The sequence below is a fragment of the Pseudophryne corroboree genome, chromosome 11 (genome assembly GCF_028390025.1).
Source record: "Pseudophryne corroboree isolate aPseCor3 chromosome 11, aPseCor3.hap2, whole genome shotgun sequence".
Taxonomy (NCBI): domain Eukaryota; kingdom Metazoa; phylum Chordata; class Amphibia; order Anura; family Myobatrachidae; genus Pseudophryne; species Pseudophryne corroboree.
The window spans coordinates 166,828,529-166,851,934 of record NC_086454.1 but is presented as its reverse complement, the minus strand read 5'-3'; the positions used below and the strand labels follow the sequence as shown (position 1 = coordinate 166,851,934).

The 23,406-nt window shown below is 33.9% G+C and overlaps 8 non-coding genes across 8 annotated transcripts; all 8 read left to right on the top strand.

The window, feature by feature from the left end:
- Window positions 1-11: 11 nt before the first annotated feature.
- Window positions 12-85, top strand: TRNAI-AAU (transfer RNA isoleucine (anticodon AAU)). The gene has a single exon. It is a non-coding gene; the product is annotated as a tRNA-Ile (tRNA).
- Window positions 86-3,317: 3,232 nt separating this feature from the next.
- Window positions 3,318-3,391, top strand: TRNAI-AAU (transfer RNA isoleucine (anticodon AAU)). The gene has a single exon. It is a non-coding gene; the product is annotated as a tRNA-Ile (tRNA).
- Window positions 3,392-10,628: 7,237 nt separating this feature from the next.
- Window positions 10,629-10,702, top strand: TRNAI-AAU (transfer RNA isoleucine (anticodon AAU)). The gene has a single exon. It is a non-coding gene; the product is annotated as a tRNA-Ile (tRNA).
- A 3,232-nt stretch (window positions 10,703-13,934) lies between these two features.
- Window positions 13,935-14,008, top strand: TRNAI-AAU (transfer RNA isoleucine (anticodon AAU)). The gene has a single exon. It is a non-coding gene; the product is annotated as a tRNA-Ile (tRNA).
- A 3,243-nt stretch (window positions 14,009-17,251) lies between these two features.
- On the top strand, window positions 17,252-17,325 carry TRNAI-AAU (transfer RNA isoleucine (anticodon AAU)). The gene has a single exon. It is a non-coding gene; the product is annotated as a tRNA-Ile (tRNA).
- Window positions 17,326-18,910: 1,585 nt separating this feature from the next.
- TRNAI-AAU (transfer RNA isoleucine (anticodon AAU)) lies at window positions 18,911-18,984 on the top strand. Its single transcript has one exon. It is a non-coding gene; the product is annotated as a tRNA-Ile (tRNA).
- A 1,566-nt stretch (window positions 18,985-20,550) lies between these two features.
- Window positions 20,551-20,624, top strand: TRNAI-AAU (transfer RNA isoleucine (anticodon AAU)). Its single transcript has one exon. It is a non-coding gene; the product is annotated as a tRNA-Ile (tRNA).
- Window positions 20,625-22,213: 1,589 nt separating this feature from the next.
- Window positions 22,214-22,287, top strand: TRNAI-AAU (transfer RNA isoleucine (anticodon AAU)). Its single transcript has one exon. It is a non-coding gene; the product is annotated as a tRNA-Ile (tRNA).
- Window positions 22,288-23,406: the final 1,119 nt, after the last annotated feature.

The window sequence follows — 23,406 nt, the reverse complement described above, 5'->3', positions numbered from 1 at the left end:
GTAATATCTGTGGCCGGTTAGCTCAGTTGGTTAGAGCGTGGTGCTAATAACACCAAGGTCACGGGTTCGATCCCCGTATGGGCCATTTGCTATTCTTGATGGAATAAGCTCATCGGTGGAGTGCATTAATTCTTGAAAACCTCATAGACACATATATCACAAAATCTCTTCAAATACATATCAGAAGCCAATGGGAGTGTCATCCTTTGGCTGATGAAGGTTTTTCTCTACATGGTTCAGTGACTTTTGTCTCAAATCAAGCAATATGGCATAACTAAGATATGCAAGGGCAAATTAATCAGTTATTATATTGCTGCTCAAACATAGAGGGCACTAGGTGTTACTAGAAGAAGAAATGTGCTCCTCTCTCATTAGTGCACACTGAAGTAAAAAAAATTGAGAATTTCTAAAGACCAGAGCACAAGTAATGGATCTCTGCATTCTTATTGCATCTTTTCTTATTTCCAAATATTTGACATACTTCTGATTTGATAAGTTTAAAAATGAGTTTAAACAAAGGACACCACTGAAGATGATGGAATTTATATGAATTTTAAATGAAGATTTGCAATACTCATACATTGAATGAAAATGGAGCTTTGAACAAAAGGAAAATAAACAATGTTAGCTCCCACGAGATATGAACTCAGATTACTAGATTCAAAGTCCAGGGTGCTAACAATTACACCATGGAACCCTCACCTGAGCAATGGCATCTACTGAAGTGCGCTCATCTTTTAAATGCAAAGAAAAGAAATTCAATACTTTATATATATTATTTCAAGTTTCTAATAAGCTCAGGGATGCAATAGGTATTATGTAGAATATTTGTCCAAACCCAATGATAATATATAAAAAATAACCTATTTTTTTAAGGAGAAGATAGATACTAGAAACCTAAATGCCTAGGACCAATTTCAGTTGGAGCATCACCCCTTATGTTATCCTAGCATTGAATTGACAGTTTTTCTGTATTTCCATATTTGCATATCAGCCACTTACAATTGTTTCAAGCTTTATAACAGAGGACTGCCTTTTTTATAGACCAAGGATGAAAGTCTCTTGTGAGTTAAGTCTGATCATGACATCACAGTTTGTAAATTAAGCTATAGTATGATTACAGAGTGTAGACTGAATAAAAAGTGCTTTCCTATGGATTGAAGTTTGTATTTTCTTAAGCTTTGCATTCCAAAATGGGCTAGCATTCTTTATTTCCAATGGGCACATTAAGCTACTTCCCCAATATATATTTTTTTGTGTTAAAAGTTATTCATACACAACTTGGTAAAACATACTAAATTTAATACATAATGGATTACATCCTGGGATTATCTTTTTCAACAATCTGTAAATTTACAATTAAAAATTGTGTATTAGATTTTTTAGATTGATTTTGCTTAGATTTGCAAATACTCCTAGTCTAAATTGTCTATTTTTATACTATTACTAGATGCCTTAATCTTTGTTATTATCCTATCTAATATTTATTTTTATTTTGAAATGTGGAAAGAAACTGGAGCATTTTTATGATACTCATGCTTCAAGTGACTCTATGGCTTAAGCTTTTTTTTGAAAAATGAAATGCTATAAAAACAAAATATGATCTGTGCTTTGAGGTACATTTGCCAGTTTTGTGTTTGCTTGCAGTAATATCTGTGGCCATTTAGCTCAGTTGGTTAGAGGGTGGTGCTAATAACGCAAAGCTCACGGGTTTGATCCCCGTATGGGCCATTTGCTTTTCTTGATGGACAAGAATGGAATAAGCTCATCGGTGGAGTGCATGAACACTTGAAAACATCATAGACACATATATCACAAAATCTCTTCAAATACATATCAGAAGCCAGTGGGAGTGTCATCCTTTGGCTGATGAAGATTTTTCTCTACATGGCTCAGTGACTTTTGTCTCAAATCAAGCAATATGGCATAACTAAGATATGCAAGGGCAAATTAATCAGTTATTATATTGCTGCTCAAACATAGAGGGCACTAGGTGTTACTAGAAGAAGAAGAAGATATGTGCTCCCCTCTCATTAGTGCACACTGAAGTAAAAAAAATGGAGAATTTCTAAAGACCAGAGCACAAGTAATGGATCTCTGCATTCTTATTGCATATTTTCTTATTTCCAAATATTTGACATACTTCTGATTTGATAAGTTTAAAAATAAGTTTAAACAAAGGACACCACTGAAGATGATGGAATTTATATGAATTTTAAATGAAGATTTGCAATACTCATACATTGAATGAAAATGGAGCTTTGAACAAAAGGAAAATAAACAATGTTAGCTCCCACGAGATATGAACTCAGATGACTAGATTCAAAGTCCAGGGTGCTAACAATTACACCATGGAACCCTCACCTGAGCAATGGCATCTACTGAAGTGCGCTCATCTTTTAAATGCAAAGAAAAGAAATTCAATACTTTATATATATTATTTCAAGTTTCTAATAAGCTCAGGGATGCAATAGGTATTATGTAGAATATTTGTCCAAACCCAATGATAATATATAAAAAGTAACCTATTTTTTAAAGGAGAAGATAGATACTAGAAACCTAAATGCCTAGGACCAATTTCAGTTGGAGCATCACCCCTTATGTTATCCTAGCATTGAATTGACAGTTTTTCTGTATTTCCATATTTGCATATCAGCCACTTACAATTGTTTCAAGCTTTATAACAGAGGACTGCCTTTTTTATAGACCAAGGATGAAAGTCTCTTGTGAGTTAAGTCTAATAATGACATCACAATTTGTAAATTAAGCTATAGTATGATTAGAGTGTAGACTGAATAAAAAGTGCTTTCCTATGGATTGAAGTTTGTATTTTCTTAAGCTTTGCATTCCAAAATGGGCTAGCATTCTTTATTTCCAATGGCCACATTAAGCTACTTCCCCAATATATATTTTTTTGTGTTATAAGTTACTCATACACAACTTGGTAAAACATACTAAATTTAATACATAATGGATTACATCCTGGGATTATCTTTTTCAACAATCTGTAAATTTACAATTAAAAATTGTGTATTAGATTTTTTAGATTGATTTTGCTTAGATTTGCATATACTCCTTGTCTAAATTGTCTATTTTTATACTATTAGTAGATGCCTTAATCTTTGTTATTATCCTATCTAATATTTATTTTTATTTTGTAATGTGGAAAGAAACTGGAGCATTTTTATGATACCCATGCTTCAAGTGACTCTATGGCTTAAGCTTTTTTTTGAAAAATGAAATGCTATAAAAACAAAATATGATTTGTGCTTTGAGGTACATTTGCCAGTTTTGTGTTTGCTTGCAGTAATATCTGTGGCTGGTTAGCTCAGTTGGTTAGAGCATGGTGCTAATAACACCAAGGTCACGGGTTCGATCCCCGTATGGGCCATTTGCTATTCTTGATGGAATAAGCTCATTGGTGGAGTGCATGAATTCTTGAAAACATTATAGACACATATATCACAAAATCTCTTCAAATACATATCAGAAGCCAGTGGGAGTGTCATCCTTTGGCTGATGAAGATTTTTCTCTACATGGCTCAGTGACTTTTGTCTCAAATCAAGCAATATGGCATAACTAAGATATGCAAGGGCAAATCAGTTATTATATTGCTGCTCAAACATAGAGGGCACTAGGTGTTACTAGAAGAAGAAGAAGATATGTGCTCCCCTCTCATTAGTGCACACTGAAGTAAAAAAAATTGGAGAATTTCTAAAGACCAGAGCACAAGTAATGGATCTCTGCATTCTTATTGCATCTTTTCTTATTTCCAAATATTTGACATACTTCTGATTTGATAAGTTTAAAAATGAGTTTAAACAAAGGACACCACTGAAGATGATGGAATTTATATGAATTTTAAATGAAGATTTGCAATACTCATACATTGAATGAAAATGGAGCTTTGAACAAAAGGAAAATAAACAATGTTAGCTCCCACGAGATATGAACTCAGATGACTAGATTCAAAGTACAGGGTGCTAACAATTACACCATGGAACCCTCACCTGAGCAATGGCATCTACTGAAGTGCGCTCATCTTTTAAATGCAAAGAAAAGAAATTCAATACTTTATATATATTATTTCAAGTTTCTAATAAGCTCAGGGATGCAATAGGTATTATGTAGAATATTTGTCCAAACCCAATGATAATATATAAAAAGTAACCTATTTTTTAAAGGAGAAGATAGATACTAGAAACCTAAATGCCTAGGACCAATTTCAGTTGGAGCATCACCCCTTATGTTATCCTAGCATTGAATTGACAGTTTTTCTGTATTTCCATATTTGCATATCAGCCACTTACAATTGTTTCAAGCTTTATAACAGAGGACTGCCTTTTTTATAGACCAAGGATGAAAGTCTCTTGTGAGTTAAGTCTGATCATGACATCACAATTTGTAAATTAAGCTATAGTATGATTACAGAGTGTAGACTGAATAAAAAGTGCTTTCCTACGGATTGAAGTTTGTATTTTCTTAAGCTTTGCATTCCAAAATGGGCTAGCATTCTTTATTTCCAATGGGCACATTAAGCTACTTCCCCAATATATATTTTTTGTGTTAAAAGTTATTCATACACAACTTGGTAAAACATACTAAATTTAATACATAATGGATTACATCCTGGGATTATCTTTTTCAACAATCTGTAAATTTACAATTAAAAATTGTGTATTAGATTTTTTAGATTGATTTTGCTTAGATTTGCATATACTCCTAGTCTAAATTGTCTATTTTTATACTATTACTAGATGCCTTAATCTTTGTTATTATCCTATCTAATATTTATTTTTATTTTGAAATGTGGAAAGAAACTGGAGCATTTTTATGATACCCATGCTTCAAGTGACTCTATGGCTTAAGCTTTTTTTTGAAAAATGAAATGCTATAAAAACAAAATATGATCTGTGCTTTGAGGTACATTTGCCAGTTTTGTGTTTGCTAGCATTAATATCTGTTGCCATTTAGCTCAGTTGGTTAGAGGGTGGTGCTAATAACGCAAAGCTCACGGGTTCGATCCCCGTATGGGCCATTTGCTTTTCTTGATGGACATGAATGGAATAAGCTCATCGGTGGAGTGCATGAACACTTGAAAACATCATAGACACATATATCACAACATCTCTTCAAATACATATCAGAAGCCAGTGGGAGTGTCATCCTTTGGTTGATGAAGATTTCTCTCTACATGGCTCAGTGACTTTTGTCTCAAATCAAGCAATATGGCATAACTAAGATATGCAAGGGCACATTAATCAGTTATTATATTGCTGCTCAAACATAGAGGGCACTAGGTGTTACTAGAAGAAGAAGAAGATATGTGCTCCCCTCTCATTAGTGCACACTGAAGTAAAAAAAATGGAGAATTTCTAAAGACCAGAGCACAAGTAATGGATCTCTGCATTCTTATTGCATATTTTCTTATTTCCAAATATTTGACATACTTCTGATTTGATAAGTTTAAAAATGAAAAAAGGATAATGTATACCCAAGGGTATTCGGGCGCTGTGAGGCGAGATGCTCGGCTAAGCGGCAGCCTGGTTTGAGAGGGAAGTCACTCCCAATATATTACGAAAACAGAAAAAGGATGGCTGCGCTGCAAGGGAGAAAGAGCAATGATCCACTAAATGTGTACAATTTGATACATTTATTAAAAACAAATTTATTAAAAGCGCTAACTGATTAAAAAACAGTCATATTCTGTACATTTAAATGTGCCATGTGCATACAAAAAATATATATGAAAAAATATTTTTTTTTTTTTTACCCAGAATAATGGTTCAGGACATGTATCATAGAGCTCTATAGGATCCGTTCCAAATATCGCCCTGGAGTGCTAAAGGTCCAGTTATATTCCACTGTGGAGAGTCCCTTTTATAAGGTGTTTAGAGAGTCCTTTTCAAATTCCATATGCCGCTAGAGGATTAAAGATGGAATACAGTGTCCCATGTGCAATGAGTACCTCATGCAGTGCGGTAATTGGATGGTGCCTCTCTGGGACTCCTCTGGAAAGCTGGAAAGATTGGTGAGGGCTGGTCCGGATCTAATTGAGAAGAAGTCCTGCTCCAATGGGTAAAAACCTGACGCGTTTCGCTGCGTATGCCTTGCAGCTTTTTCAAAGGTATGCTGTACTGTCTGGGTTTGGGCTTTATATACCCTAGACAAAATGGTGGCTTAATTGGCACCTGGATGCACATTTCCTGTTAATCACATATATATCTCTTTCTAATAATAAAAACAACTAAAATGTGTACAGGAGACAGACCTACCTATATGTAAGAAACATTAATAATAACAAATTTGTATTTCAAGTAACAGTAAGTGTTTTTTGTTTTTTATTTTGTACATTGAACTCTTGCTATGTAATATATTAATCCAATTGGAGCTTTTGTTTATTGCTCTGTAACCATGGAAACCGTTCTTAAAGGGATTTCATAGGTCGAATTGAGAGTCATGTGATCAGTAGTTATCATGTGCTTAATGTCACATGATCAATATGAAGAAACCCTTTGTTTTATTTCTGGGCTGTATAATTATAAACAAGCCCTATGTTTTAATATATAGAGGGAGCAGCTGCTAGTGGCTTGTTATAATTAGTGTGCTTCTATCTATATATTTATTTGATTGAAAAGGGGACCAGCGTTTACTCCCGGACCGTTGTTATAGCAACGGGAACCGGAAGTGATGTAGATCTTATGTGCGCCAATGGGTTCTCTCGGGCCGTTGCCATGGTGACGCGGCCCGGAGTAGACTCGTCCTTCAAAGCCGCGTCACACTTGATACGTCGGGAGGAGGGAAAATAACATCCTCCGACTGTTGTCACGTACATCCCCATGGTAACGTGGCTTGTTCTGGCCGTGTTCTCTTCGGCAAAGGACGTGATCACGTGGGCGGAAGCACACGCGTCGCTCCTAGCCGGTTTCCATGGTAACCCTGCAGCACCATGTATTAAACATAGCGTGCTGCAGGTGCATTTGCCACATAGTAGCACCACCTCTAGTGTCTTGATTCTATCAAGTTTGGCTGTTGGAACATGAAGGCAACAAACGGATATTTACATTATATTGATTATACGCTAAACCAATTATTATTCATGGGGATGCTAACTTGGTTAAACTAAATATCAGCATCTCTCTATTACTAAGAGTATCAAACCAAAGATTGCAAATAAACAGAAGGAAAATTAATACAATTAATATGACTTTTGATTTTATATTGTTTCTCCCCCTTATCAAACACTAGGTGTATCACGTGCAAATATATAGAAAAAACACAATATGTGAACACTGATAAGGGGGAGAAACAATATAAAATCAAAAGTCATATTAATTGTAATTCGATATATGTCATATATATACTTCAATGTGGGTGCGGCCTATATTATGTAGGCCGCACCACTAGAAAACTTAAGATCAGGTTTCTAGAACATCGTAGAAACATTCTGAATAGGGTTACTACACATAGTGTTTCTCAACACTTTAATAATCATCATAACGGGGACCCAAAAAGCCTCAAAATAATAGGAATTGAACACATTCCTATTACAAATAGGGGAGGGGACCGTTTCAAAAAACTGTGCCAACAGGAGGTCTACTGGATGTTTAGGATGGGGTCTATCTATCCGGATGGCCTCAATGAGGCAGTAGAACTAAACATGATCATTTAATATAATAAATTGATGGTTTTTTGGATTTAGTATATATTTTTCCTGTAATATTTAATTTAAACACCCACTCATTATTCTCCCTTTCATCTCTACCCAAAAAAATCTCCAATTGAGTGATCTTCATTTTTCATATTTAATTGTCCCATTGTCCCCCTCCCCCTCCCCCCCCCTTTTTTTTCATTTTCCTTCTGTTTATTTGCAATCTTTGGTTTGATACTCTTAGTAATAGAGAGATGCTGATATTTAGTTTAACCAAGTTAGCATCCCCATGAATAATAATTGGTTTAGCGTATAATCAATATAATGTAAATATCCGTTTGTTGCCTTCATGTTCCAACAGCCAAACTTGATAGAATCAAGACACTAGAGGTGGTGCTACTATGTGGCAAATGCACCTGCAGCACGCTATGTTTAATACATGGTGCTGCAGGGTTACCATGGAAACCGGCTAGGAGCGACGCGTGTGCTTCCGCCCACGTGATCACGTCCTTTGCCGAAGAGAACACGGCCAGAACAAGCCACGTTACCATGGGGATGTACGTGACAACAGTCGGAGGATGTTATTTTCCCTCCTCCCGACGTATCAAGTGTGACGCGGCTTTGAAGGACGAGTCTACTCCGGGCCGCGTCACCATGGCAACGGCCCGAGAGAACCCATTGGCGCACATAAGATCTACATCACTTCCGGTTCCCGTTGCTATAACAACGGTCCGGGAGTAAACGCTGGTCCCCTTTTCAATCAAATAAATATATAGATAGAAGCACACTAATTATAACAAGCCACTAGCAGCCGCTCCCTCTATATATTAAAACATAGGGCTTGTTTATAATTATACAGCCCAGAAATAAAACAAAGGGTTTCTTCATATTGATCATGTGACATTAAGCACATGATAACTACTGATCACATGACTCTCAATTCGACCTATGAAATCCCTTTAAGAACGGTTTCCATGGTTACAGAGCAATAAACAAAAGCTCCAATTGGATTAATATATTACATAGCAAGAGTTCAATGTACAAAATAAAAAACAAAAAACACTTACTGTTACTTGAAATACAAATTTGTTATTATTAATGTTTCTTACATATAGGTAGGTCTGTCTCCTGTACACATTTTAGTTGTTTTTATTATTAGAAAGAGATATATATGTGATTAACAGGAAATGTGCATCCAGGTGCCAATTAAGCCACCATTTTGTCTAGGGTATATAAAGCCCAAACCCAGACAGTACAGCATACCTTTGAAAAAGCTGCAAGGCATACGCAGCGAAACGCGTCAGGTTTTTACCCATTGGAGCAGGACTTCTTCTCAATTAGATCCGGACCAGCCCTCACCAATCTTTCCAGCTTTCCAGAGGAGTCCCAGAGAGGCACCATCCAATTACCGCACTGCATGAGGTACTCATTGCACATGGGACACTGTATTCCATCTTTAATCCTCTAGCGGCATATGGAATTTGAAAAGGACTCTCTAAACACCTTATAAAAGGGACTCTCCACAGTGGAATATAACTGGACCTTTAGCACTCCAGGGCGATATTTGGAACGGATCCTATAGAGCTCTATGATACATGTCCTGAACCATTATTCTGGGTAAAAAAAATAAAAAAAAAAAAAATTATTTTTTCATATATATTTTTTGTATGCACATGGCACATTTAAATGTACAGAATATTACTGTTTTTTAATCAGTTAGCGCTTTTAATAAATTTGTTTTTAATAAATGTATCAAATTGTACACATTTAGTGGATCATTGCTCTTTCTCCCTTGCAGCGCAGCCATCCTTTTTAAGTTTAAAAATGAGTTTAAACAAAGGACACCACTGGAGATGATGGAATTTATATGAATTTTAAATGAAGATTTGCAATACTCATACATTGAATGAAAATGGAGCTTTGAACAAAAGGAAAATAAACAATGTTAGCTCCCACGAGATATGAACTCAGATGACTAGATTCAAAGTCCAGGGTGCTAACAATTACACCATGGAACCCTCACCTGAGCAATGGCATCTACTGAAGTGCGCTCATCTTTTAAATGCAAAGAAAAGAAATTCAATACTTTATATATATTATTTCAAGTTTCTAATAAGCTCAGGGATGCAATAGGTATTATGTAGAATATTTGTCCAAACCCAATGATAATATATAAAAAGTAACCTATTTTTTAAAGGAGAAGATAGATACTAGAAACCTAAATGCCTAGGACCAATTTCAGTTGGAGCATCACCCCTTATGTTATCCTAGCATTGAATTGACAGTTTTTCTGTATTTCCATATTTGCATATCAGCCACTTACAATTGTTTCAAGCTTTATAACAGAGGACTGCCTTTTTTATAGACCAAGGATGAAAGTCTCTTGTGAGTTAAGTCTGATAATGACATCACAATTTGTAAATTAAGCTATAGTATGATTAGAGTGTAGACTGAATAAAAAGTGCTTTCCTATGGATTGAAGTTTGTATTTTCTTAAGCTTTGCATTCCAAAATGGGCTAGCATTCTTTATTTCCAATGGCCACATTAAGCTACTTCCCCAATATATATTTTTTTGTGTTATAAGTTATTCATACACAACTTGGTAAAACATACTAAATTTAATACATAATGGATTACATCCTGGGATTATCTTTTTCAACAATCTGTAAATTTTCAATTAAAAATTGTGTATTAGATTTTTTAGATTGATTTTGCTTAGATTTGCATATACTCCTTGTCTAAATTGTCTATTTTTATACTATTAGTAGATGCCTTAATCTTTGTTATTATCCTATCTAATATTTATTTTTATTTTGTAATGTGGAAAGAAACTGGAGCATTTTTATGATACCCATGCTTCAAGTGACTCTATGGCTTAAGCTTTTTTTTTAAAAATGAAATGCTATAAAAACAAAATATGATCTGTGCTTTGAGGTACATTTGCCAGTTTTGTGTTTGCTTGCAGTAATATCTGTGGCCGGTTAGCTCAGTTGGTTAGAGCGTGGTGCTAATAACACCAAGGTCACTGGTTCGATCCCCGTATGGGCCATTTGCTATTCTTGATGGAATAAGCTCATCGGTGGAGTGCATGAATTCTTGAAAACCTCATAGACACATATATCACAAATTCTCTTCAAATACATATCAGAAGCCAATGGGAGTGTCATCCTTTGGCTGATGAAGATTTTTCTCTACATGGTTCAGTGACTTTTGTCTCAAATCAAGCAATTAGGCATAACTAAGATATGCAAGGGCAAATTAATCAGTTATTATATTGCTGCTCAAACATAGAGGGCACTAGGTGTTACTAGAAGAAGATATGTGCTCCTCTCTCATTAGTGCACACTGAAGTAAAAAAAATTGAGAATTTCTAAAGACCAGAGCACAAGTAATGGATCTCTGCATTCTTATTGCATCTTTTCTTATTTCCAAATATTTGACATACTTCTGATTTGATAAGTTTAAAAATGAGTTTAAACAAAGGACACCACTGAAGATGATGGAATTTATATGAATTTTAAATGAAGATTTGCAATACTCATACATTGAATGAAAATGGAGCTTTGAACAAAAGGAAAATAAACAATGTTAGCTCCCACGAGATATGAACTCAGATTACTAGATTCAAAGTCCAGGGTGCTAACAATTACACCATGGAACCCTCACCTGAGCAATGGCATCTACTGAAGTGCGCTCATCTTTTAAATGCAAAGAAAAGAAATTCAATACTTTATATATATTATTTCAAGTTTCTAATAAGCTCAGGGATGCAATAGGTATTATGTAGAATATTTGTCCAAACCCAATGATAATATATAAAAAATAACCTATTTTTTTAAGGAGAAGATAGATACTAGAAACCTAAATGCCTAGGACCAATTTCAGTTGGAGCATCACCCCTTATGTTATCCTAGCATTGAATTGACAGTTTTTCTGTATTTCCATATTTGCATATCAGCCACTTACAATTGTTTCAAGCTTTATAACAGAGGACTGCCTTTTTTATAGACCAAGGATGAAAGTCTCTTGTGAGTTAAGTCTGATCATGACATCACAATTTGTAAATTAAGCTATAGTATGATTACAGAGTGTAGACTGAATAAAAAGTGCTTTCCTATGGATTGAAGTTTGTATTTTCTTAAGCTTTAGATTCCAAAATGGGCTAGCATTCTTTATTTCCAATGGGCACATTAAGCTACTTCCCAAATATATATTTTTTTGTGTTAAAAGTTATTCATACACAACTTGGTAAAACATACTAAATTTAATACATAATGGATTACATCCTGGGATTATCTTTTTCAACAATCTGTAAATTTACAATTAAAAATTGTGTATTAGATTTTTTAGATTGATTTTGCTTAGATTTGCATATACTCCTAGTCTAAATTGTCTATTTTTATACTATTAGCAGATGCCTTAATCTTTGTTATTATCCTATCTAATATTTATTTTTATTTTGAAATGTGGAAAGAAACTGGAGCATTTTTATGATACTCATGCTTCAAGTGACTCTATGGCTTAAGATTTTTTTTGAAAAATGAAATGCTATAAAAACAAAATATGATCTGTGCTTTGAGGTACATTTGCCAGTTTTGTGTTTGCTTGCAGTAATATCTGTGGCCATTTAGCTCAGTTGGTTAGAGGGTGGTGCTAATAACGCAAAGCTCACGGGTTTGATCCCCGTATGGGCCATTTGCTTTTCTTGATGGACAAGAATGGAATAAGCTCATCGGTGGAGTGCATGAACACTTGAAAACATCATAGACACATATATCACAAAATCTCTTCAAATACATATCAGAAGCCAGTGGGAGTGTCATCCTTTGGCTGATGAAGATTTTTCTCTACATGGCTCAGTGACTTTTGTCTCAAATCAAGCAATATGGCATAACTAAGATATGCAAGGGCAAATTAATCAGTTATTATATTGCTGCTCAAACATAGAGGGCACTAGGTGTTACTAGAAGAAGAAGAAGATATGTGCTCCCCTCTCATTAGTGCGCACTGAAGTAAAAAAAATGGAGAATTTCTAAAGACCAGAGCACAAGTAATGGATCTCTGCATTCTTATTGCATATTTTCTTATTTCCAAATATTTGACATACTTCTGATTTGATAAGTTTAAAAATAAGTTTAAACAAAGGACACCACTGAAGATGATGGAATTTATATGAATTTTAAATGAAGATTTGCAATACTCATACATTGAATGAAAATGGAGCTTTGAACAAAAGGAAAATAAACAATGTTAGCTCCCACGAGATATGAACTCAGATGACTAGATTCAAAGTCCAGGGTGCTAACAATTACACCATGGAACCCTCACCTGAGCAATGGCATCTACTGAAGTGCGCTCATCTTTTAAATGCAAAGAAAAGAAATTCAATACTTTATATATATTATTTCAAGTTTCTAATAAGCTCAGGGATGCAATAGGTATTATGTAGAATATTTGTCCAAACCCAATGATAATATATAAAAAGTAACCTATTTTTTAAAGGAGAAGATAGATACTAGAAACCTAAATGCCTAGGACCAATTTCAGTTGGAGCATCACCCCTTATGTTATCCTAGCATTGAATTGACAGTTTTTCTGTATTTCCATATTTGCATATCAGCCACTTACAATTGTTTCAAGCTTTATAACAGAGGACTGCCTTTTTTATAGACCAAGGATAAAAGTCTCTAGTGAGTTAAGTCTGATAATGACATCACAATTTGTAAATTAAGCTATAGTATGATTAGAGTGTAGACTGAATAAAAAGTGCTTTCCTATGGATTGAAGTTTGTATTTTCTTAAGCTTTGCATTCCAAAATGGGCTAGCATTCTTTATTTCCAATGGCCACATTAAGCTACTTCCCCAATATATATTTTTTTGTGTTATAAGTTACTCATACACAACTTGGTAAAACATACTAAATTTAATACATAATGGATTACATCCTGGGATTATCTTTTTCAACAATCTGTAAATTTACAATTAAAAATTGTGTATTAGATTTTTTAGATTGATTTTGCTTAGATTTGCATATACTCCTTGTCTAAATTGTCTATTTTTATACTATTAGTAGATGCCTTAATCTTTGTTATTATCCTATCTAATATTTATTTTTATTTTGTAATGTGGAAAGATACTGGAGCATTTTTATGATACCCATGCTTCAAGTGACTCTATGGCTTAAGCTTTTTTTTGAAAAATGAAATGCTATAAAAACAAAATATGATTTGTGCTTTGAGGTACATTTGCCAGTTTTGTGTTTGCTTGCAGTAATATCTGTGGCTGGTTAGCTCAGTTGGTTAGAGCGTGGTGCTAATAACTCCAAGGTCATGGGTTCGATCCCCGTATGGGCCGTTTGCTATTCTTGATGGAATAAGCTCATTGGTGGAGTGCATGAATTCTTGAAAACATTATAGACACATATATCACAAAATCTCTTCAAATACATATCGGAAGCCAGTGGGAGTGTCATCCTTTGGCTGATGAAGATTTTTCTCTACATGGCTCAGTGACTTTTGTCTCAAATCAAGCAATATGGCATAACTAAGATATGCAAGGGCAAATTAATCAGTTATTATATTGCTGCTCAAACATAGAGGGCACTAGGTGTTACTAGAAGAAGAAGAAGAAGATATGTGCACCCCTCTCATTAGTGCACACTGAAGTAAAAAAAAATTGGAGAATTTCTAAAGACCAGAGCACAAGTAATGGATCGCTGCATTCTTATTGCATCTTTTCTTATTTCCAAATATTTGACATACTTCTGATTTGATAAGTTTAAAAATGAGTTTAAACAAAGGACACCACTGAAGATGATGGAATTTATATGAATTTTAAATGAAGATTTGCAATACTCATACATTGAATGAAAATGGAGCTTTGAACAAAAGGAAAATAAACAATGTTAGCTCCCTCAAGATATGAACTCAGATGACTAGATTCAAAGTACAGGGTGCTAACAATTACACCATGGAACCCTCACCTGAGCAATGGCATCTACTGAAGTGCGCTCATCTTTTAAATGCAAAGAAAAGAAATTCAATACTTTATATATATTATTTCAAGTTTCTAATAAGCTCACGGATGCAATAGGTATTATGTAGAATATTTGTCCAAACCCAATGATAATATATAAAAAGTAACCTATTTTTTAAAGGAGAAGATAGATACTAGAAACCTAAATGCCTAGGACCAATTTCAGTTGGAGCATCACCCCTTATGTCATCCTAGCATTGAATTGACAGGTTTTCTGTATTTCCATATTTGCATATCAGCCACTTACAATTGTTTCAAGCTTTATAACAGAGGACTGCCTTTTTTATAGACCAAGGATGAAAGTCTCTTGTGAGTTAAGTCTGATCATGACATCACAATTTGTAAATTAAGCTATAGTATGATTACAGAGTGTAGACTGAATAAAAAGTGCTTTCCTATGGATTGAAGTTTGTATTTTCTTAAGCTTTGCATTCCAAAATGGGCTAGCAGTCTTTATTTCCAATGGGCACATTAAGCTACTTCCCCAATATATATTTTTTTGTGTTAAAAGTTATTCATACACAACTTGGTAAAACATACTAAATTTAATACATAATGGATTACATCCTGGGATTATCTTTTTCAACAATCTGTAAATTTACAATTAAAAATTGTGTATTAGATTTTTTAGATTGATTTTGCTTAGATTTGCATATACTCCTAGTCTAAATTGTCTATTTTTATACTATTACTAGATGCCTTAATCTTTGTTATTATCCTATCTAATATTTATTTTTATTTTGTAATGTGGAAAGAAACTGGAGCATTTTTATGATACCCATGCTTCAAGTGACTCTATGGCTTAAGCTTTTTTTTTGAAAAATGAAATGCTATAAAAACAAAATATGATCTGTGCTTTGAGGTACATTTGCCAGTTTTGTGTTTGCTTGCAGTAATATCTGTGGCCGGTTAGCTCAGTTGGTTAGAGTGTGGTGCTAATAACGCCAAAGTCATGGGTTTGATCCGCGTATGGGCCATTTGCTTTTCTTGATGGACAAGAATGGAATAAGCTCATTGGTGGAGTGCATGAATACTTGAAAACATCATAGACACATATATCACAAAATCTCTTCAAATACATATCAGAAGCCAGTGGGAGTGTCATCCTTTGGCTGATGAAGATTTTTCTCTACATGGCTCAGTGACTTTTGTCTCAAATCAAGCAATATGGCATAACTAAGATATGCAAGGGCAAATTAATCAGTTATTATATTGCTGCTCAAACATAGAGGGCACTAGGTGTTACTAGAAGTAGAAGATATGTGCTCCCCTCTCATTAGTGCACACTGAAGTAAAAAAATTGGAGAATTTCTAAAGACCAGAGCACAAGTAATGGATCTCTGCATTCTTATTGCATCTTTTCTTATTTCCAAATATTTGACATACTTCTGATTTGATAAGTTTAAAAATGAGTTTAAACAAAGGACACCACTGAAGATGATGGAATTTATATGAATTTTAAATGAAGATTTGCAATACTCATACATTGAATGAAAATGGAGCTTTAAACAAAAGGAAAATAAACAATGTTAGCTCCCATGAGATATGAACTCAGATTACTAGATTCAAAGTCCAGGGTGCTAACAATTACACCATGGAACCCTCACCTGAGCAATGGCATCTACTGAAGTGCGCTCATCTTTTAAATGCAAAGAAAAGAAATTCAATACTTTATATATATTATTTCAAGTTTCTAATAAGCTCAGGGATGCAATAGGTATTATGTAGAATATTTGTCAAAACCCAATGATAATATATAAAAAGTAACCTATTTTTTAAAGGAGAAGATAGATACTAGAAACCTAAATGCCTAGGACCAATTTCAGTTGGAGCATCACCCCTTATGTTATCCTAGCATTGAATTGACAGTTTTTCTGTATTTCCATATTTGCATATCAGCCACTTACAATTGTTTCAAGCTTTATAACAGAGGACTGCCTTTTTTTATAGACCAAGGATGAAAGTCTCTTGTGAGTTAAGTCTGATAATGACATCACAATTTGTAAATTAAGCTATAGTATGATTACAGAGTGTAGACTGAATAAAAAGTGCTTTCCTATGGATTGAAGTTTGTATTTTCTTAAGCTTTGCATTCCAAAATGGCCTAGCATTCTTTATTTCCAATGGGCACATTAAGCTACTTCCCCAATATATATTTTTTTGTGTTAAAAGTTATTCATACACAACTTGGTAAAACATACTAAATTTAATACATAATGGATTACATCCTGGGATTATCTTTTTCAACAATCTGTAAATTTACAATTAAAAATTGTGTATTAGATATTTAGATTGATTTTGCTTAGATTTGCATATACTCCTTGTCTAAATTGTCTATTTTTATACTATTAGTAGATGCCTTAATCTTTGTTATTATCCTATCTAATATTTATTTTTATTTTGTAATGTGGAAAGAAACTGGAGCATTTTTATGGTACCCATGCTTCAAGTGACTCTATGGCTTAAGCTTTTTTTAAAAAAATGAAATGCTATAAAAACAAAATATGATCTGTGCTTTGAGGTACATTTGCCAGTTTTGTGTTTGCTTGCAGTAATATCTGTGGCTGGTTAGCTCAGTTGGTTAGAGCGTGGTGCTAATAACGCCAAGGTCACGGGTTCGATCCCCGTATGGGCAATTTGCTTTTCTTGATGGACAAGAATGGAATAAGCTCATCGGTGGAGTGCATGAATACTTGAAAACATCATAGACACATATATCACAAAATCTCTTCAAATACATATCAGAAGCCAGTGGGAGTGTCATCCTTTGGCTGATGAAGATTTTTCTTTACATGGCTCAGTGACTTTTGTCTCAAATCAAGCAATATGGCATAACTAAGATATGCAAGGGCAAATTAATCAGTTATTATATTGCTGCTCAAACATAGAGGGCACTAGGTGTTACTAGAAGAAGAAGAAGATATGTGCTCCCCTCTCATTAGTGCACACTGAAGTAAAAAAAATGGAGAATTTCTAAAGACCAGAGCACAAGTAATGGATCTCTGCATTCTTTTTGCATCTTTTCTTATTTCCAAATATTTGACATACTTCTGATTTGATAAGTTTAAAAATGAGTTTAAACAAAGGACACCACTGAAGATGATGGAATTTATATGAATTTTAAATGAAGATTTGCAATACTCATACATTGAATGAAAATGGAGCTTTGAACAAAAGGAAAATAAACAATGTTAGCTCCCACGAGATATGAACTCAGATGACTAGATTCAAAGTCCATGGTGCTAACAATTACACCATGGAACCCTCACCTGAGCGATGGCATCTACTGAAGTGCGCTCATCTTTTAAATGCAAAGAAAAGAAATTCAATACTTTATATATATTATTTCAAGTTTCTAATAAGCTCAGGGATGCAATAGGTATTATGTAGAATATTTGTCCAAACCCAATGATAATATATAAAAAGTAACCTATTTTTTAAAGAAGATAGATACTAGAAACCTAAATGCCTAGGACCAATTTCAGTTGGAGCATCACCCCTTATGTTATCCTAGCATTGAATTGACAGTTTTTCTGTATTTCCATATTTGCATATCAGCCACTTACAATTGTTTCAAGCTTTATAACAGAGGACTGCCTTTTTTATAGACCAAGGATGAAAGTCTCTTGTGAGTTAAGTCTGATAATGACATCACAATTTGTAAATTAAGCTATAGTATGATTACAGAGTGTAGACTGAATAAAAAGTGCTTTCCTATGGATTGAAGTTTGTATTTTCTTAAGCTTTGCATTCCAAAATGGGCTAGCATTCTTTATTTCCAATGGGCACATTAAGTTACTTCCCCAATATATATTTTTTTGTGTTAAAAGTTATTCATACACAACTTGGTAAAACATACTAAATTTAATACATAATGGATTACATCCTGGGATTATCTTTTTCAACAATCTGTAAATTTACAATTAAAAATTGTGTATTAGATTTTTTAGATTGATTTTGCTTAGATTTGCATATACTCCTTGTCTAAATTGTCTATTTTTATACTATTAGTAGATGCCTTAATCTTTGTTATTATCCTATCTAATATTTATTTTTATTTTGTAATGTGGAAAGAAACTGGAGCATTTTTATGATACCCATGCTTCAAGTGACTCTATGGCTTAAGCTTTTTTTTGAAAAATGAAATGCTATAAAAACAAAATATGATCTGTGCTTTGAGGTACATTTGCCAGTTTTGTGTTTGCTTGCAGTAATATCTGTGGCCGGTTAGCTCAGTTGGTTAGAGCGTGGTGCTAATAAAGCCAAGGTCACGGGTTCGAACCCCGTATGGGCTATTTGCTTTTCTTGATGGAGTGGAGTGCATGAATACTTGAAAACATCATAGACACATATATCACAAAATCTCTTCAAATACATATCAGAAGCCAGTGGGAGTGTCATCCTTTGGCTGATGAAGATTTTTCTCTACATGGCTCAGTGACTTTTGTCTCAAATCAAGCAATATGGCATAACTAAGATATGCAAGGGCAAATTAATCAGTTATTATATTGCTGCTCAAACATAGAGGGCACTAGGTGTTACTAGAAGAAGAAGTAGATATGTGCTCCCCTCTCATTAGAGCACACTGAAGTAAAAAAAATGGAGAATTTCTAAAGACCAGAGCACAAGTAATGGATCTCTGCATTCTTATTGCATCTTTTCTTATTTCCAAATATTTGACATACTTCTGATTTGATAAGTTTAAAAATGAGTTTAAACAAAGGACACCACTGACGATGATGGAATTTATATGAATTTTAAATGAAGATTTGCAATACTCATACATTGAATGAAAATGGAGCTTTGATCAAAAGGAAAATAAACAATGTTAGCTCCCACGAGATATGAACTCAGATTACTAGATTCAAAGTCCAGGGTGCTAACAATTACACCATGGAACCCTCACCTGAGCAATGGCATCTACTGAAGTGCGCTCATCTTTTAAATGCAAAGAAAAGAAATTCAATACTTTATATATATTATTTCAAGTTTCTAATAAGCTCAGGGATGCAATAGGTATTATGTAGAATATTTGTCCAAACCCAATGATAATATATAAAAAGTAACCTATTTTTTAAAGGAGAAGATAGATACTAGAAACCTAAATGCCTAGGACCAATTTCAGTTGGAGCATCACCCCTTATGTTATCCTAGCATTGAATTGACAGTTTTTCTGTATTTCCATATTTGCATATCAGCCACTTACAATTGTTTCAAGCTTTATAACAGAGGACTGCCTTTTTTATAGACCAAGGATGAAAGTCTCTTGTGAGTTAAGTCTGATAATGACATCACAATTTGTAAATTAAGCTATAGTATGATTACAGAGTGAAGACTGAATAAAAAGTGCTTTACTATGGATTGAAGTTTGAATTTTCATAAGCTTTGCATTCCAAAATGGGCTAGCATTCTTTATTTCCAATGTGCACATTAAGCTACTTCCCCAATATATATTTTTTTGTGTTAAAAGTTATTCATACACAACTTGGTAAAACATACTAAATTTAATACATAATGGATTACATCCTGGGATTATCTTTTTCAACAATCTGTAAATTTACAATTAAAAATTGTGTATTAGATTTTTTAGATTGATTTTGCTTAGATTTGCATATACTCCTTGTCTAAATTGTCTATTTTTATACTATTAGTAGATGCCTTAATCTTTGTTATTATCCTATCTAATATTTATTTTTATTTTGTAATGTGGAAAGAAACAGGAGCATTTTTATGATACCCATGCTTCAAGTGACTCTATGGCTTAAGCTTTTTTTTGAAAAATGAAATGCTATAAAAACAAAATATGATCTGTGCTTTGAGGTACATTTGCCAGTTTTGTGTTTGCTTGCAGTAATATCTGTGGCCGGTTAGCTCAGTTGGTTAGAGCGTGGTGCTAATAACGCCAAGGTCACGGGTTCGATCCCCGTATGGGCCATTTGCTTTTCTTGATGGACAAGAATGGAATAAGCTCATCGGTGGAGTGCATGAATACTTGAAAACATCATAGACACATATATCACAAAATCTCTTCAAATCCATATCAGAAGCCAGTGGGAGTGTCATCCTTTGGCTGATGAAGATTTTTCTTTACATGGCTCAGTGACTTTTGTCTCAAATCAAGCAATATGGCATAACTAAGATATGCAAGGGCAAATTAATCAGTTATTATATTGCTGCTCAAACATAGAGGGCACTAGGTGTTACTAGAAGAAGAAGAAGATATGTGCTCCCCTCTCATTAGTGCACACTGAAGTAAAAAAAAATGGAGAATTTCTAAAGACCAGAGCACAAGTAATGGATCTCTGCATTCTTTTTGCATCTTTTCTTATTTCCAAATATTTGACATACTTCTGATTTGATAAGTTTAAAAATGAGTTTAAACAAAGGACACCACTGAAGATGATGGAATTTATATGAATTTTAAATGAAGATTTGCAATACTCATACATTGAATGAAAATGGAGCTTTGAACAAAAGGAAAATAAACAATGTTAGCTCCCACGAGATATGAACTCAGATGACTAGATTCAAAGTCCAGGGTGCTAACAATTACACCATGGAACCCTCACCTGAGCAATGGCATCTACTGAAGTGCGCTCATCTTTTAAATGCAAAGAAAATAAATTCAATACTTTATATATATTATTTCAAGTTTCTAATAAGCTCAGGGATGCAATAGGTATTATGTAGAATATTTGTCCAAACCCAATGATAATATATAAAAAGTAACCTATTTTTTAAAGGAGAAGATAGATACTAGAAACCTAAATGCCTAGGACCAATTTCAGTTGGAGCATCACCCCTTATGTTATCCTAGCATTGAATTGACAGTTTTTCTGTATTTCCATATTTGCATATCAGCCACTTACAATTGTTTCAAGCTTTATAACAGAGGACTGCCTTTTTTATAGACCAAGGATGAAAGTCTCTTGTGAGTTAAGTCTGATAATGACATCACAATTTGTAAATTAAGCTATAGTATGATTACAGAGTGTAGACTGAATAAAAAGTGCTTTCCTATGGATTGAAGTTTGAATTTTCATAAGCTTTGCATTCCAAAATGGGCTAGCATTCTTTATTTCCAATGGGCACATTAAGCTACTTCCCCAATATATATTTTTTTGTGTTAAAAGTTATTCATACACAACTTGGTAAAACATACTAAATTTAATACATAATGGATTACATCCTGGGATTATCTTTTTCAACAATCTGTAAATTTACAATTAAAAATTGTGTATTAGATTTTTTAGATTGATTTTGCTTAGATTTGCATATACTCCTAGTCTAAATTGTCTATTTTTATACTATTACTAAATGCCTTAATCTTTGTTATTATCCTATCTAATATTTATTTTTATTTTGTAATGTGGAAAGAAACTGGAGCATTTTTATGATACCCATGCTTCAAGTGACTCTATGGCTTAAGCTTTTTTTTAAAAAATGAAATGCTATAAAAACAAAATATGATCTGTGCTTTGAGGTACATTTGCCAGTTTTGTGTTTGCTTGCAGTAATATCTGTGGCCGGATAGCTCAGTTTGTTAGAGCGTGGTGCTAATAACGCCAAGGTCACGGGTTCGATCCCCTTATGGGCCATTTGCTTTTCTTGATGGACAAGAATGGAATAAGCTCATCGGTGGAGTGCATGAACACTTGAAAACATCATAGACACATATATCACAAAATCTCTTCAAATACATATCAGAAGCCAGTGGGAGTGTCATCCTTTGGCTGATGAAGATTTTTCTCTACATGGCTCAGTGACTTTTGTCTCAAATCAAGCAATATGGCATAACTAAGATATGCAAGGGCAAATTAATCAGTTATTATATTGCTGCTCAAACATAGAGGGCACTAGGTGTTACTAGAAGAAGAAGAAGATATGTGCTCCCCTCTCATTAGTGCACACTGAAGTAAAAAAAATGGAGAATTTCTAAAGACCAGAGCACAAGTAATGGATCTTTGCATTCTTATTGCATCTTTTCTTATTTCCAAATATTTGACATACTTCTGATTTGATAAGTTTAAAAATGAGTTTAAACAAAGGACACCACTGAAGATGATGGAATTTATATGAATTTTAAATGAAGATTTGCAATACTCATACATTGAATGAAAATGGAGCTTTGAACAAAAGGAAAATAAACAATGTTAGCTCCCACGAGATATGAACTCAGATTACTAGATTCAAAGTCCAGGGTGCTAACAATTACACCATGGAACCCTCACCTGAGCAATGGCATCAACTGAAGTGCGCTCGTCTTTTAAATGCAAAGAAAAGAAATTCAATACTTTATATATATTATTTCAAGTTTCTAATAAGCTCAGGGATGCAATAGGTATTATGTAGAATATTTGTCCAAACCCAATGATAATATATAAAAAGTAACCTATTTTTTAAAGGAGAAGATAGATACTAGAAACCTAAATGCCTAGGACCAATTTCAGTTGGAGCATCACCCCTTATGTTATCCTAGCATTGAATTGACAGTTTTTCTGTATTTCCATATTTGCATATCAGCCACTTACAATTGTTTCAAGCTTTATAACAGAGGACTGCCTTTTTTATAGACCAAGGATGAAAGTCTCTTGTGAGTTAAGTCTGATAATGACATCACAATTTGTAAATTAAGCTATAGTATGATTACAGAGTGAAGACTGAATAAAAAGTGCTTTCCTATGGATTGAAGTTTGTATTTTCTTAAGCTTTGCATT